The sequence below is a fragment of the Anas acuta genome, chromosome 1, assembly GCF_963932015.1.
Source record: "Anas acuta chromosome 1, bAnaAcu1.1, whole genome shotgun sequence".
NCBI classification, from domain to species: Eukaryota; Metazoa; Chordata; class Aves; order Anseriformes; family Anatidae; genus Anas; species Anas acuta.
In genome coordinates this window covers 134,255,352-134,269,213 of record NC_088979.1, presented here as the reverse complement: position 1 = coordinate 134,269,213, position 13,862 = coordinate 134,255,352, and the positions used below count along the sequence as shown (strand labels likewise).

Sequence of the window (13,862 nt, the reverse complement as noted above, 5' to 3'; positions counted from 1 at the left end):
ATTCAATAAACTCTGTACTGTTCACCACTCGCACAACACAGGAATGATTCGAAGAGGTTAGGCATATGACTAAAATTATGCCTTTAAGTGGTCCTCTACATCTCATAGAAGCAAGTCACCAGAAAGCCATTGAACCCTGGCCAAAAGAAAAATGAAAGTCCGTGCAACAAGTGTATCTGTTGCCCAAATCCAGTTTCAATTCCACCACCAAGAAAAGCAAGCTGTGCTTGCCTACGTGCTGGTCTGTACAGAAGAGCTTAGAAAACTATGTCCTCCTGGCCTCTGTATCCCTCAGAGGCTGCTGAGACTATCACTGCCTACCACATGGCTGGTGTGAGATCTGTGGCCCAAGGAGGAAACAGAATGAGTTCTATGGCAGGTGGCTCAGAGAGCAAGTTCATACATGCTGGGCAGAAATTCGGCCTTTCTAAAAACCTAGGAGGATCTCAGTATCCACTCCTCTTGGGGAACACGTTTTGCAGGTACAAACAGAGTTTCAAAACTACCTCTGTAAACAAAAGCTAATCGACTGGCATGTGCCAGGTTTGGTCATACTCTCAACTTTAACACCTTACCTGAGCCCTGACACCCAATGAAAAGACTCAAGAAAGCCTTCCTGCAGTTGGACGCGTGTTTTCTTCCGATATTAACACATTAGCTCTTGAATACTGCAATGTGGATGAACATCTGAAAATAGTATGGCTTTGTGAAAATGGTATACCTGCATTTTACACATTTTTACTTTAATTATCTAAGGAGAAAGAAGATTAAGCATCTAAATTTAGAAGTTTAAATTCATTAGATTTGTAAGTTTATTTATCTAAGCAGAAAAAAAATAGCAACAGAAAAATAATTAAGAATATTTTCAATAATCAAAGTGACAGTAACTAACAGTATGTGGGAAAGGGAAAATTCGTATTTTAATATGCAATATTAATATAATACCTGCTTAGGATGGTATTTGAGAGTTTACACAAATATTTCAACACTCTAAATTGCATCTTCTCTGAACAATATCATACTCACATTTATTATCTTTATCATTTTCATTAGAACAGAAAGCTAGTAATTATACATTCAATTTCAATATCCTTAAAGTAATAACAAAGCTGTACCTTTGCCTTTACCCTCTGTCCATCTCTGCTGTGCCCAGGACTATTTTCATCAGCAAATGATTCCCTTAAGCTATAAATGCACAGTAAGATACATAACTGGCTGCATGACTGAAATGGCTTCCGGAAGGAGGATGCAAAATCTGAACTGTCACCTCCAACTCTGTTTCTCAGTGACACCGAGGCAGAGTTCCACAAATAGCTGGGAAGTTAAATTAAGAGGTTGTGTGATGTCCTGCCAGGGTCTTTACTAGGCTTCTAGAGTACAAAGGTTATATACTATTTATTTATAGAGAAGGATGATACTGTACGAACCATTTGAGGTTTCAGTAAGCTTTAGCTTCTAACCCAAGTGGTGCTGTGATTCTGTGCAATAATGCAATGTACACTACTACATTTTCAAAAATGGTATTAAAGTACACTTATGACTGAAAGGTGTTCTCTTTAGCTAATGTATGATCTTGATTCAAGAAAAAAAAAGAGACATAGAGACATATGCTTAAATCTCCCTCAATTTGTACAGAGCTTACCTTGTATTATGGTTTAAATGAAATTTACAGAAGACTTCTGTCTCTTTGATACAGTTAGACTGAGCAGAGCCGAGATGAGGACTACCTCTACATGTTTGTACAATGCTTAGCACGGCTATGTAGTTTTTCTCCAGACATAAAATGACTTACTCTTCTGCAGTCACAAAGCACACTGATTGAGATGTTCTAAGTATAAACAACATGAGCCCATCCTCCTCAGCGGTAGCATATATGACTTTATAATTCAAGAGTTGGTAAGATTTGAGTCTCACACCAGTTCTGCCATTCAGTAAACTGTAGCCGGTTGGTCATAGCACTCCTGCTTTGCCTCTGTTCTCCAGGGACAGGGTAGCAGAGCGCTAATGTTTGCTAGACAGCTGTTGTGTGGCTTAATTATCTCCACAAAGGAAAACAGAATTACTGCAAATTGTTGTTCAATGACTTGAAATGCATGCAATGTCTGTCGATTATATCAGCAAATCAATTGGTATTTTGAGTACACACAAATACAGACTGTTCTCAAAAAAAAAAGCAGTTTTTCCCTTTTTAGTTAAAGAAGGATCTAATGTAGACTTAAGTCATGCGATGGACCCTGCTTCTCCTCCCACTCTTTGCAAATAACCAGGCTGGAAAACTAAAGCATATTGTGCCTCTCCCTCCAGACACTGTTTTTATTTTAACATCAGTGATTTTCAAACCTGACAGAACCTTTAATATGACATAATAGGAAGGTGAATGTCAGTCCCAAGAGTCAGAAAAACACTCCATTTTAACCTGTCTAAATGCAGCAAACAGCTTCAAGAAAGAAAATGAACAGACAATTACTTAAGTATTCTGGGTTAAGATACTTTTATTGTATCTGTACAGACCTTGAGTATATATGAGACATATGCTCACTAGAAGATATATAAAGACACTGGTTTTAGAAGTTTGTATTAGAGATTTTTTTTGCTTAGGTTGCATTAATTGTGCTGATAAAGAGTATTTTAACAATTCAACTTTGAAATAAATTCATTTCCTCCCTTATTTGAAAATAATTAGTGATCTTCCTTAGACAACAAATCTGGTCATTTCTAGCCCTAACCAATCTCACAATCATGTTTTTCATGGTGTCTTTTTACAGTGTCTTGATGGGCAGTAGCATTTTCTGAATCTATCGATCCTCACAGTTGCCTTCTGATTTCCCCTCAACAGGAACACATCATAGGAGTAACAATCCCCATTTTTATCTCTCCTGGAATCTTTAGCTAATTTTGACATTTCTTTTGATGGTTTCCATCTTTCACTGCCAACAACGTACTTGCTCATGGCATTTTCTTACATTTTTCTCCAGTTGTTTTTTTCTTCTTTCCATCTTTATGATGGTTTTCTATTCCTTCTGAGGCATTTCCATTACTGTTTGCTTCTTAGAAACAAACAAACAAAAAAATGTATTATTTAAAATATAGGATTGAATGTCTAGGTTCATTTCCTGCACTGAAGCATAGTTTTTATGTTTTTTTTGAGGAAGTTTAATTGCAGGCCGATATTTCAGTGCTATAAGCCCACTGCTGATGTCAGACTTTCAAGAGCTCTCAGCATCAACTAGTTCCAGCTTCAAATCTTATGATCAGACAGTGCCAGTAGAGCCAAGCATTTTTGAAAGTTCAGCCTTTCGTTCTGCTGTCTAAATAGGATTTCAAATTTTTTGACACTCTGGTCCTAATCTTTCAGTGTTCCAGTATGCTGTATGAAAATAAAAAAAACAGTATTTGCCTTGTCCCAGGCTTTATCTTTGCATGAAAGGAATTTAGGATACAGATGATCAAATATTGTACTACACACAGCTTGCCTTGAGTTTCAACCTGGAACTCTACTATAAGACTCATGTAAGAATACCACTGTTACATAATGTAATGTCATATGTTCTATTTACTATAATAATTTGCCAAAAAGAAGGCATTTGACATTTAAGACAGTTCAGTTTCAGTGCACTAAAACTTGCAAAGTCTGTTTGCATTAAGAAACCTTCTCAAAATGAAAAAAAAAAAAAAGGAGAAACTCCCACAGTCAGACAGACTTTACAGTGATTTAGTTAAAATCAGCCTCTCAATGTCATGATTTTGTAAGGATGTGTGTTTGGCTGGTCATTTGGTTTTGCAGGAAATATCTTAGCAGTCTGAAAAACCATGCGAGTAAATAGTAATTTTAATACTTTGCTCTTTACACTGCTTTGCATTCAATGCTCTTAACAAGTTTTACAAACACAGCAAAGACACATTCTTTTTATTTAGCAAAAGATGCCACAAAGGGTTTATTGTGTCTGAGAACAAAGAGCAGCTCTGGCAGTTGCAGCCAGCTCATTTCAAGCTCTGCACTATGCCCATTCCAAAGGATAGATAAACCTGCTCACTCATTCTATCCATAACCTAAGAGTTCATTGATGGACAGAGGCAACAGCATTACACAGATTCTAATGTTATGAGCCAAAGAGCTTAAGAACAGTCTCACCTTAAACATGCTTTGTGACTTTTGGCAACGTCCTAACTCACTATCCATGAATATGTCTATAAAACATCTGTTTTACAAGGAAAGAAAAGCTACCACCATCTTAGAAAGTAGAAAAAAATGTTAATTTAAAAGTCTCTCAGATCTTCTTTGTCTATTTAAGTAGTATTTAAGCATATATTAGCACATCCCTGGGAAATCTGGTCTCAGTATTTAACAGACTGATGATTCTTGTCCTTCCTATCTTCTTCAAATGTCAGTGTTCAAGATGCACCCTTCCTTTCCTCTTCCCACTTCTCTCTCCTGGTTAGATCTCAATCACTGGAAAGCTGGAAATTACTAAATATGTTCTCAATAAGATCCCAACTGTTTGGGAGGAAGGAAATCTAACAAAAAGTTCAAAGTATATGGTGTTTATCAAGCAGGTACGAAGATGTAATTTTAATATACATGTTTCAGCAAAATTACATTTTAGAAATACAGAAATACCTCAAGAATAAGACCCAGATTCAGTAAACTACCCTAGAACATCGTTAGTCTGAAACACAGCAATGGAACTAGGCATGCTTAAATACTTCCTTTAACTAGCACCTATCATGAATTTTGCTGCTGTTTCCAAGCATGTCCATGCTTAGAATTAATATGGCAGCTAAGACAAATTTCCTTGGAGTGCAGACCTCGTAAGCTAGTAGTTATCTAATTTCCAAGGCTACACTATCATAGATTACTTAGTTGTGCTTGATCTACACCACTAATCTAACATCTTCCAAGAATGAATCACATTTCAAAATATAATCTCAAAACACTACACCAGCTTTGCTGTCAGATTCCATAATGTATTGTTCCATCTTTAACTAGGAGGAGGTAGTTTCAAAATAAACAAAAAGGAAGTGGTTCTTCATAACGTGTTAAGCTGTGGCACTCCTTGCTAACGCAGATGCTTGGAGTTTACAGGGTTCAGAGGAAGACCGTACAAGTTTACAGAACAGAAATCCACTGCGGTTACTAAATACAAAGAAACTATGCCTGCCTGAGTACATCTCTGGGATGGCTGAACACCGAGGGATTACTTACTAGAAATACGATATATAATTTCCTCATTCTTACATGCTTCCTTAGGAATTCAGTTTTGGCCAGTGCTGAGGACAGGTGACAGTCAGAAGGAGTGGATAGTCCACCTCTCTGCTGGATGAGTCCTGGGACTCAGCTCATAGGCTCATGCTTATGCTCACGCCTTCCATCTGTGAGAGAATGATGAGGAACAGATAAACAAAATGTAAAATACTAAAGACTAAAGCTTAACCAATCCTGTCTCAGCCTACTGGTTAAAATTAACCAAAATATTTCAGCATTTTTAATTTTCCCATTTTCAGAAAAAGACTATCTTTTTTTTTCAGTTTCACCCAAAAATAAGTAGCTCCAGATGCAATTTTAGAATAATACATTTTCATGAATTTTAAATGTAGTTCACTTTTATATTCAAAATGAAGATTAAAACAAAAGTCAATGCCATTTAAAAAAAAATCAAAACTGCTTTACTGACTACCTTCAGTCCTATGTGTCAGTTACTAAGTTTAATGAGATTTAAGTCAATTTGACCAGCAATACAGATATCCCATAATATGTGTCAGTTACTAAGTTTAATGAGATTTAAGTCAATTTGACCAGCAATACAGATATCCCATAATATCTTAGTGACAACATGGAGTAAAAATGATTGAATATGTGAAAATCACTCTTTTGTCTCTTCCAAATGCCAATCTATTCCTATCAGAACTAGATATAAGAAGAAATTCTACCAGAAGTTTTCCTCATAAGACTGCCAGCTGATTCTGCAGATTCAGCTAAATAACAGACTTCTGTGCACTTCTCCGAACAGATCCTCCTAATCACTCTTAACAGGATATGAGAATAAAATTAGAAAAAGGGTGTGGGGGGGTACGGGACTAAAGGAACACAGAAACTTGACAGATCTGTATGTGCCATTTAATACTTTGTAAGCAGCCAAGTATTTATTTTCATCTTTTAGGTTGAAGTTTTAAGATGCTGAATCTTGAAATGGATTATAATTGTGCCAACTGAAATTTCATTCAAATAGACTTGGCAATCAATTCCACCACTTATAATCCATAAGAAACGCTTTGGCTGCAGTGTAACACAAAGGACACAGTTACTTGGAAACATGCTTTCAGTTTCAGGAATGAAAGGCAAATTTTAACGTTTTAAGAAATCTACTGCTTTGTTTAGATTGAAAGCGAGAATTTTGCCTCCTGTCTTTATTCTAAGCAATGCAGTACTTTCCTTAAAATGCTGAAAATTGCCTTTCATTACCAAAATTGAAAGCATGTTTATGAGATCTTAGCTAGGTGGGATTACCATCAAGGTGCACAGATTCCACATACTGCTTGAGGCTCAGGGTCACCCTGTCTTTTTTTTTTTTTGTGTGTGTGTGTGTGCGCGTGTGTGTGTGCGTGCGTGCCCCTCTGAGGTTTGGAATCTAACCCATCTTTATATCATTTTTCATATTGGTTTTCCTGTGGCTTAAATCAATCCTCCCACCATCCGTAAGAGGCTACTGGGATCTGTCCTGTGAACCCCCTTCTTTACCCCTAGCGTACTTCCCTGTGATGATCTCATTCTCCACTCATATATTTTCACATTCCATCTGCAGGCCGATAACTCATAAATCTGCCCCTTCTTTCATGTCGTCTCATTTCATCTCATCCTGTCTCATGTCTCTTCTTGGGTGTTTTGTTGTCAGTTATGAGTCATTATAAGTCAGACTTAATTCACATCTGAAATTCTCTTCCATCCCCACATTACACTTTACCATTCAGTGGATGATACTTAGGTCCAATTAATGCCCTGCCTCCCAGAAAAAAAAAAAAAAAAAAAGGAGAGGGGGTAAAATTAATTTATCTTTTTGAACATTACCAAGGAAAACAAACTGTTACACCACAAGTTCAGGAACTTGCAGCATGAAGGCACTCAACTAAATCATCTTTATAGCTTAATTTTTATTTTCTTCTTCCCCAGTGTCTGTTGCATTCGGATTTTACAGCTGAAATTTAACTACCACTGCTACCTAGCCTTCATTTTGCAGATCTGCTCATGCTTGGGCTGCATAATAGGTGCAAAGGTGTCATTTTAAAATAGAGTTATCTGAACATCATCATCAGCTTAACAGCACCCAGACAGCTTTGTTACCATTCAAAACTCGATCAATTTCAAAAAAAAAGTAACCAATACTCCCTCACTTTTTGAAACCATTGCCTTGGTTACAAGATGCAGCAAACAGGAATGAAAGCAGTGGTTAATACAATTAACTGGAATAATCCCGTATCACGTCCTGCATTAGTACTTTCATGCTAATTCGTTTTACACTCAGTGCAGAGTGTTTTGAAATGAGATGGACGAGGGCTTTAAGAGTTTCTTTCACAAAGTTTTCCACATAGGAAAAGTTCCTTTTAAAATGCCATCATCTAGAAATACTGTGATAATATACCGGTTTCAAGTTGTTTAGGTCCCAAAATTACAGAAAATTTGTGAAATAGAAGTACTCCTTCTCTAAAAAGCAAAATTAATAAAAATTTCCACCTCTAGAATAGAGGAACACTTGTTAGTAGCTTTGTTATACTATAATCGCAAATTATTTAGAAAATAGTGTATTGGGGTACTGTTAGAAATAGAAAAGGGTTGCAATGAGTATTAAGTGTAATTTTTTCCTTAAAGAAAGAAAAAAAAATCTTCCTTTCTAAAGTAGCTTGTTACCTATAGTTATTCAAGTTATATATATTTTGAGATTTCTAAAAGGAAAATCTGACTTTTAGATTCTTCTTATTTTGAGGGAATCAGATGTGCTACAATGATCACAACCTGAAATTCAAAGTCAAGTCTATTTTCCCCATAATTATGAGTTTTTAGAACTAATAAGATCAGTAATTCATGTCTAAAATACTGGATGTTTGGTTTGACCACCAATTTTTCACCTTTGGTTACAGAATTGATGCTTAATTTCAGGCTAAAGAATGTTCTCAGACATTATTCTTCCTATCTATTGTCAATAGAAATTGGATAAGGGTCATTTCTCCTATTTTAGGATGTTAATTCTTCTCAAGGAATTATGTAACTGAGTAGTTTAACATTTTTTTAATCTTAAGTATACTTAAGGTTTTAAAGTTAAAATTATTTAGATATAATTCATCTTCTTATAGGAAAACAATATCACTCTTCAAAGTTGAAGAGAAACATTTTCTAAGTCTGCATTAGGAGATTCTGACAGCAGTTTCCTGTTCTTACAGAGAAAACTGTAGCTCCAAAAACAGACTGAGGATGTTTCTGAAGGCCAGTGATCTGGCTCAAGGTTCAAAAACACTTGGCAGTAAAACAGGATTTTTCACCACTGACATGACATTTTAAGAAGCTGCTGCTATGAACTGCTTGCACTGGAGGACTGATGTTACAAAAACAGCCAGTAAAGACAAAACAGTGAAATGAGAAGTGCTACTAATGCTGCACCATCGCTCACTAGTCCCTCATCTTACATCTGTAATATGTGTGGCAAGATCTGGTGCTCCAGGATTTAATACCAGTTTTGCATACAAGGCATTTGAGGCTCACTCAGATGAAATAAACTGTACAAAGTCAAACAAGCAGTTTAGTAGCAAAATCCAAAAGAGTACATCCATATACTGTGTACCAACACACTGCCAAAACCACTGGAATGCACACATAATAAAATACAAACTTGAATAAATATCTGGAAGCTGATACAGTGTGTAGTTCAGGAATTAAAAAAAAAATATTTAGAGTGACTTTGCTGTTTACTCATATTTACTTTTCAAACAGTCACATATGGAATAACATTTAACAAGGATGATTTTTCACATATTAGTGACATAACTGTTAAATATATACCCTTAGGAGGTACCCTCTGCTTCTGTGGTTTTGTTTAAAGCATGTGATTATGAACAACAGCTTGCAATGTTCATTAAAATGATTTAATGATTGTACTGAGATAATATAAGACTGTAACGATTACAAAAGTAAAGCGTTTTCTTTGAATGTATTTTGTATTGATGCATTCTGCAAACACAACTCTTACCTCTAAGCCTGTTAGCAATCCCATTTGCTTCACTAAATTAATCAGTTATAAATGGACCTAGCTGCGTGCAGGCAATGTCTCTACGCTATTATCATAATACAAAAATGTATGTTATTACTTGTTAGTGTTAAGTTATCAGTTTGCACATCCATAGCACACCTGTCATCAAATGCTCACAAGGAGCTTTGAAAAGTAATCACACAATTGTTCTCCTTGCTTTCAAGATGCTTAGCACAGACTAAACAGACACCTTTACTACTTTTCCTTTTACATACTGATAAAAAAAATCTCTTTTCCTATAATCTATAAATTCACAACCTTTCTGCAAATTGTCCTTCCTATCCAACTGCAAAGTCCCAATTCTACATTGGGAATAACTGTAAATGCCTAATTTCTTTCCAACTGTATATAATACATTTATGCTATTAAAATCTCAATAAAATCCTTAAGATACACAAGACCTTCTGGGCACCAACAGCAATTTCACCCTTACTGTAGCCTACAACTTACGCAGTTCCCAGAATCTAATTCAGTACAAGATTACTGGGAGTTTGATAGTGCCTTCTTCAGGTGCTGAATGAGCCCATCAGCAGTGTAAGCCTGTTCACTTTGCTACAGTGGGAGTCAGAAAACAGCCAGCTTTATTCACAGCTCCAAGGATGGCCATCAATTCTCTGGGTAGTAACGGGGTAAAATCTGACCTAGCTAACAGATTGGATGGAATATCCAGCAACATAAATATGTACTGAGCTTCAAGCTGCAACTCTTACACAGTACCTTTTAAATCATAGCTTCATCTTTAAGTTGCATAGTGGCATACTGAAGTTTTAATGCTTCTTGTAACTATTTCACTCATTTTATGCTGTTTTTATCATCACCTTTTGTGAGTCATCACGAATATTTTCCTTCAAGCCTTTAAGTGCACAAACTGCAGAGTACCCCACACCGTGCACCAATTACTGGTATACATGTACATAATGAAGTCACAAATACCTGAACACCTTGCGGATCAGTCTCTGATGTCTTCTCTTTGTGCCTCTTGAGTTCACTTTGCCAGATTACTATTTCATCTTTTTAGGGGCAGCCTGAGATAGATACGCTGTAACAGCAGAAGAAAAAGCTGAGTACCAATTCTGTCAGAAAATGCAGCATAAACACAGCAAAAGCCAAAACATCATAAAATAAACACATTATATATATATACTGTTACACCCTACAGTCTGTTTTACTGATAAATGTGATATATCATACAGAGCAGATAAACAAGAAACAGTAAACAAACCATGTCATTTCATAGAAAATGATGGAAAACTTTTTCACTGTTCCTTTAAGCAAGGGTTTTGAACTTTCTGAACTGGGCTGCATTCAAGATTACTGTCACTGCCTGATGCTTTGCTTCATCAGTGCTTCTTTGCCACCCCTTCTTTTCCCCCCTCTTCAGTTGAACCAGAAAAGCATATTAGCTCAAGCACAACATCTTCCCTTTCATATACAGACACATCCCTGGCTTCAGACTACTGACCCAGAGTATACACATTAGGGCATAATTACACTTGAAAACAAATAAAAAACTTTCCTCTGTTCAGGAACTGGGAGAAGCAGAAACCATTTGCTGTATGCCAAGGCCAAACTGTCTTCCATGTAAACTGGTGTAAGCTTGCACTGAGTAGAATGATGGCCTGACAGTTCATACAAGCAGAGAACTTGGTCACTGAATGTATAAAAACCTCTGTGAAATACCTTTACATTTACCACCAAAAAACACATGTCCAAAGAGAACACTATTCTCTCCAGGACACTGAGAAAATTTTTGTGAAAGAGTCAGTTCCCTGACTTAAAGATAAATCAGCACAAATCCAAATACTGGAACTTCACATAGATCTGGATGAGGATGAAAGTGTTACAGTGTCCCAAGCAAATCTTGATTGTCCTATATTTTCCTTGACTTCTGTCTTCTTTCAGAAACCCAATCCAAAACCTGTCTTCCCCTTCAACATCCCTGGGCCTCAGGCCACTGTGAGCTTTTCCCTGATGGAAGCAACTTGGGTATGACCTAGTCAAAACAAAATTTTGATCATTCAATAAAACACAACTCCCCTTCTCACTGCTTCCTCCAAATCCTGCTAGCCTGTGGTATAGAGCAGTTAGCAGACATCACCTGATGCAGAGCTGAAATACTCCCCCACCAGAGGTCAGCAGGCTAGACCAGTCGTCATGTGTGTATCATAATCACTTCCAGACGGCTTGTGTCAATTTACCTACAGAAGCAGTTATTGCTGACATGCTCTATCAATTTAAGGTTCCTGTTCATCTGAAAAAATAGCAATCCACGTGACCTTCATTTGAACATTCCTTACTCTCGTATCTACTGCAAGTACATCGTTAAAAAAACATACATATTGCAATCACAACTACTAGTTGTGTATAATACTTGCTTTCTTCTACCTTCAAAAGTTAATTGTCATTGAAGGTAAGCAGCCCTCCATATTAGGCACAACCAGGGCCCGTAACAGGCACAAGCCTACATATAAGTCTCTACTACCTGCTGCTGCTTAAGGTCTCTGCCTCTCCTTATCACTAGATACCGATTTCAACAGATGGTAGATCGATGTCTTACATGCTCAAAGGTCACACAGCAGCATGTAGGTCTAATTCAAACCCAGTTCCAGTACCAGACGACTGACATGTCAGTTCCCAGTTTCAAATGCTTCTGTTTGCTTAGGTTTGCCTTTATGGTAACATCAGAATCTGCACATGAATTTCAAACAGGTTCTAAAATGCATCCACCATGCAGGCAAAGGACTTTCCATAAGAGTATTCTTTCGTTAATACTGGTGAGTTTGAATTTCTCATGAATACTGCTGCAAGCCTAAAATTTTCAAAACCCAGGGCACTGAGCTTTTGAAAAATGCAATCTTCATTACAGCAATTTCTGAAGATTTTAGAGCCTTCTGAGGATTCCTGAGGCTGACAACCCAAATTCACTAATTATTTTCCAATCTCAAGGCTTGATACGTTGTGAAATGTTCTGGAGCGGACCATATTTGGAAGAGATCTGATGATTTACACATCAATAACAACCCATGGATTTCAAAGCCCTATCCTTTCCTTGTAACCAAATTCTGCCATTAGCAGCAGGTATATAATCACACTAAAGTAAACTAGTGAGGCTTGAGTAGAAAAGAATAGATAATGAAAACTCTGAGCACTGGGTAACTGCGGGGAATCTAAAGCTGAAGATCTAGTAATTGGTCTTATCTCTATCACGGTGCAACAAAATAAGCTGAGAAGCGCAAGAACGTCTGACAAGGCCCTAGGGCTCTTTGCAGCTTGCAGAGAAGCTTCATTGTTCTGAAGAATTTTAAGGATGACCTCATATGGAGAGAACAAGAGAAATTTTTTTCTCCTGCCATGCTGCTGATGTGGGTTTATGGAAGGTGTACTTATCTACATGCTTTTCCCTTCATGCAAGCCACAGCAATGCTGAAGTTTCACTGTTGGGTTCTCCTTTACATCTCTTCTCAGGCACAGTAAGTGGTAGGTGCACAAAAAACAGCTGCTGATGGAGCCCAAGTTCTGCTGTCTCATGGTGGAGAAGCCCATGGGAAAACTCTAAAGACAGGTATCTCCTCCTTGAAGTTTCTGCATTTCAATCTGTGCTTTGCCCAAGCCTTACTCAGGATACATTTTCATTCAGTTCATTATTGCAAATATTTAGATTTAGAGATTTATTTGTGATTATTTTACACTGAACCAGTTGCTGACACCTCACCTTCCAAATTGAAGGAAACACCCAATTTTGTAAGAAGAGAAGGTGGTCCTTCTCTTTGGAAGAGAAGGTGGTCCTTCCTTCCCTAAACTCTAATACAAACTCAGAACACCAGGTAGAAATGCAGACACACTTCATGTCTTTTTCTGGATGATGTGTAAGTGCCTGAGTAACAGGTTTATGAGACTCTTCCTCCAAATACAGAGCAGCTTCTTTCTGAAATATGCAAATGATACGGCACCAAGACATACAGAAGTCCACATTGCATCAGTAATATCAAAAGATCCTTCTTCATCTTCAAAAAGAGTTTCAGTATATCTACTTCACAAACAATTGCACTCTCTTCTGATCCAGACATTCAGGAAAACAGTTTGCCTTCTAATGAGGAATGCACAGAGAAGGCCACGGGAGAAGCAGAGCAGTAAGATAACAGGACTTTAACTGGCAAAAGCTGAGTAACAATGCTCATTGCTCACAGTGAGATACAGCTACTGCCATGTGATCTGTTATCTCTTCAGAGCATCAATTCTTTCTGGGTAACCTGAAGTTTACATATAAAAAGGCATTTGAGTGAGCAGGCTGTAGTTGATCGAAGTCACATTCTGCATGGTAACAGAGTGGAGATTACTTTCAGAATGCTCTTCATGCCCACCCTCTACCCAGACCTGACCAGTACACAAGATTTGTCAGAGAAGGTGCCAAAAGCAGATTCGTTTATGTTTTCCATTACAATATCTAGTTTAGAGAAGAACTGTAAACCTTGCTTATGAGGATTGTATATTTCTATTGGTAAAACCTGCATCAGTGTCCTTCCATTTTAAGACATGGTAATAAATAGAATAGACATGACATGATTACTT

At 37.2% G+C, this 13,862-nt stretch overlaps 1 long non-coding RNA gene across 13 annotated transcripts in view; it reads right to left on the bottom strand.

Moving 5' to 3' along the window:
* Positions 1-13,862, bottom strand: part of LOC137843238 (uncharacterized) — a 96,344-nt gene that overhangs the window by 64,857 nt on the left and 17,625 nt on the right. For 8 of the 13 annotated variants that reach the window (XR_011089421.1, XR_011089423.1, XR_011089422.1 and 5 more), the window contains 2 exons: positions 10,227-10,332; positions 1,116-5,370 (listed from right to left, as the gene is read on the bottom strand). This is a non-coding gene — a long non-coding RNA (uncharacterized lncRNA). Of the gene's footprint in view, positions 1-575; positions 688-1,115; positions 5,371-10,226; positions 10,333-13,862 lie in introns of all 13 variants that reach the window. The other 5 variants (XR_011089429.1, XR_011089417.1, XR_011089420.1 and 2 more) reach the window with 4 other exon arrangements.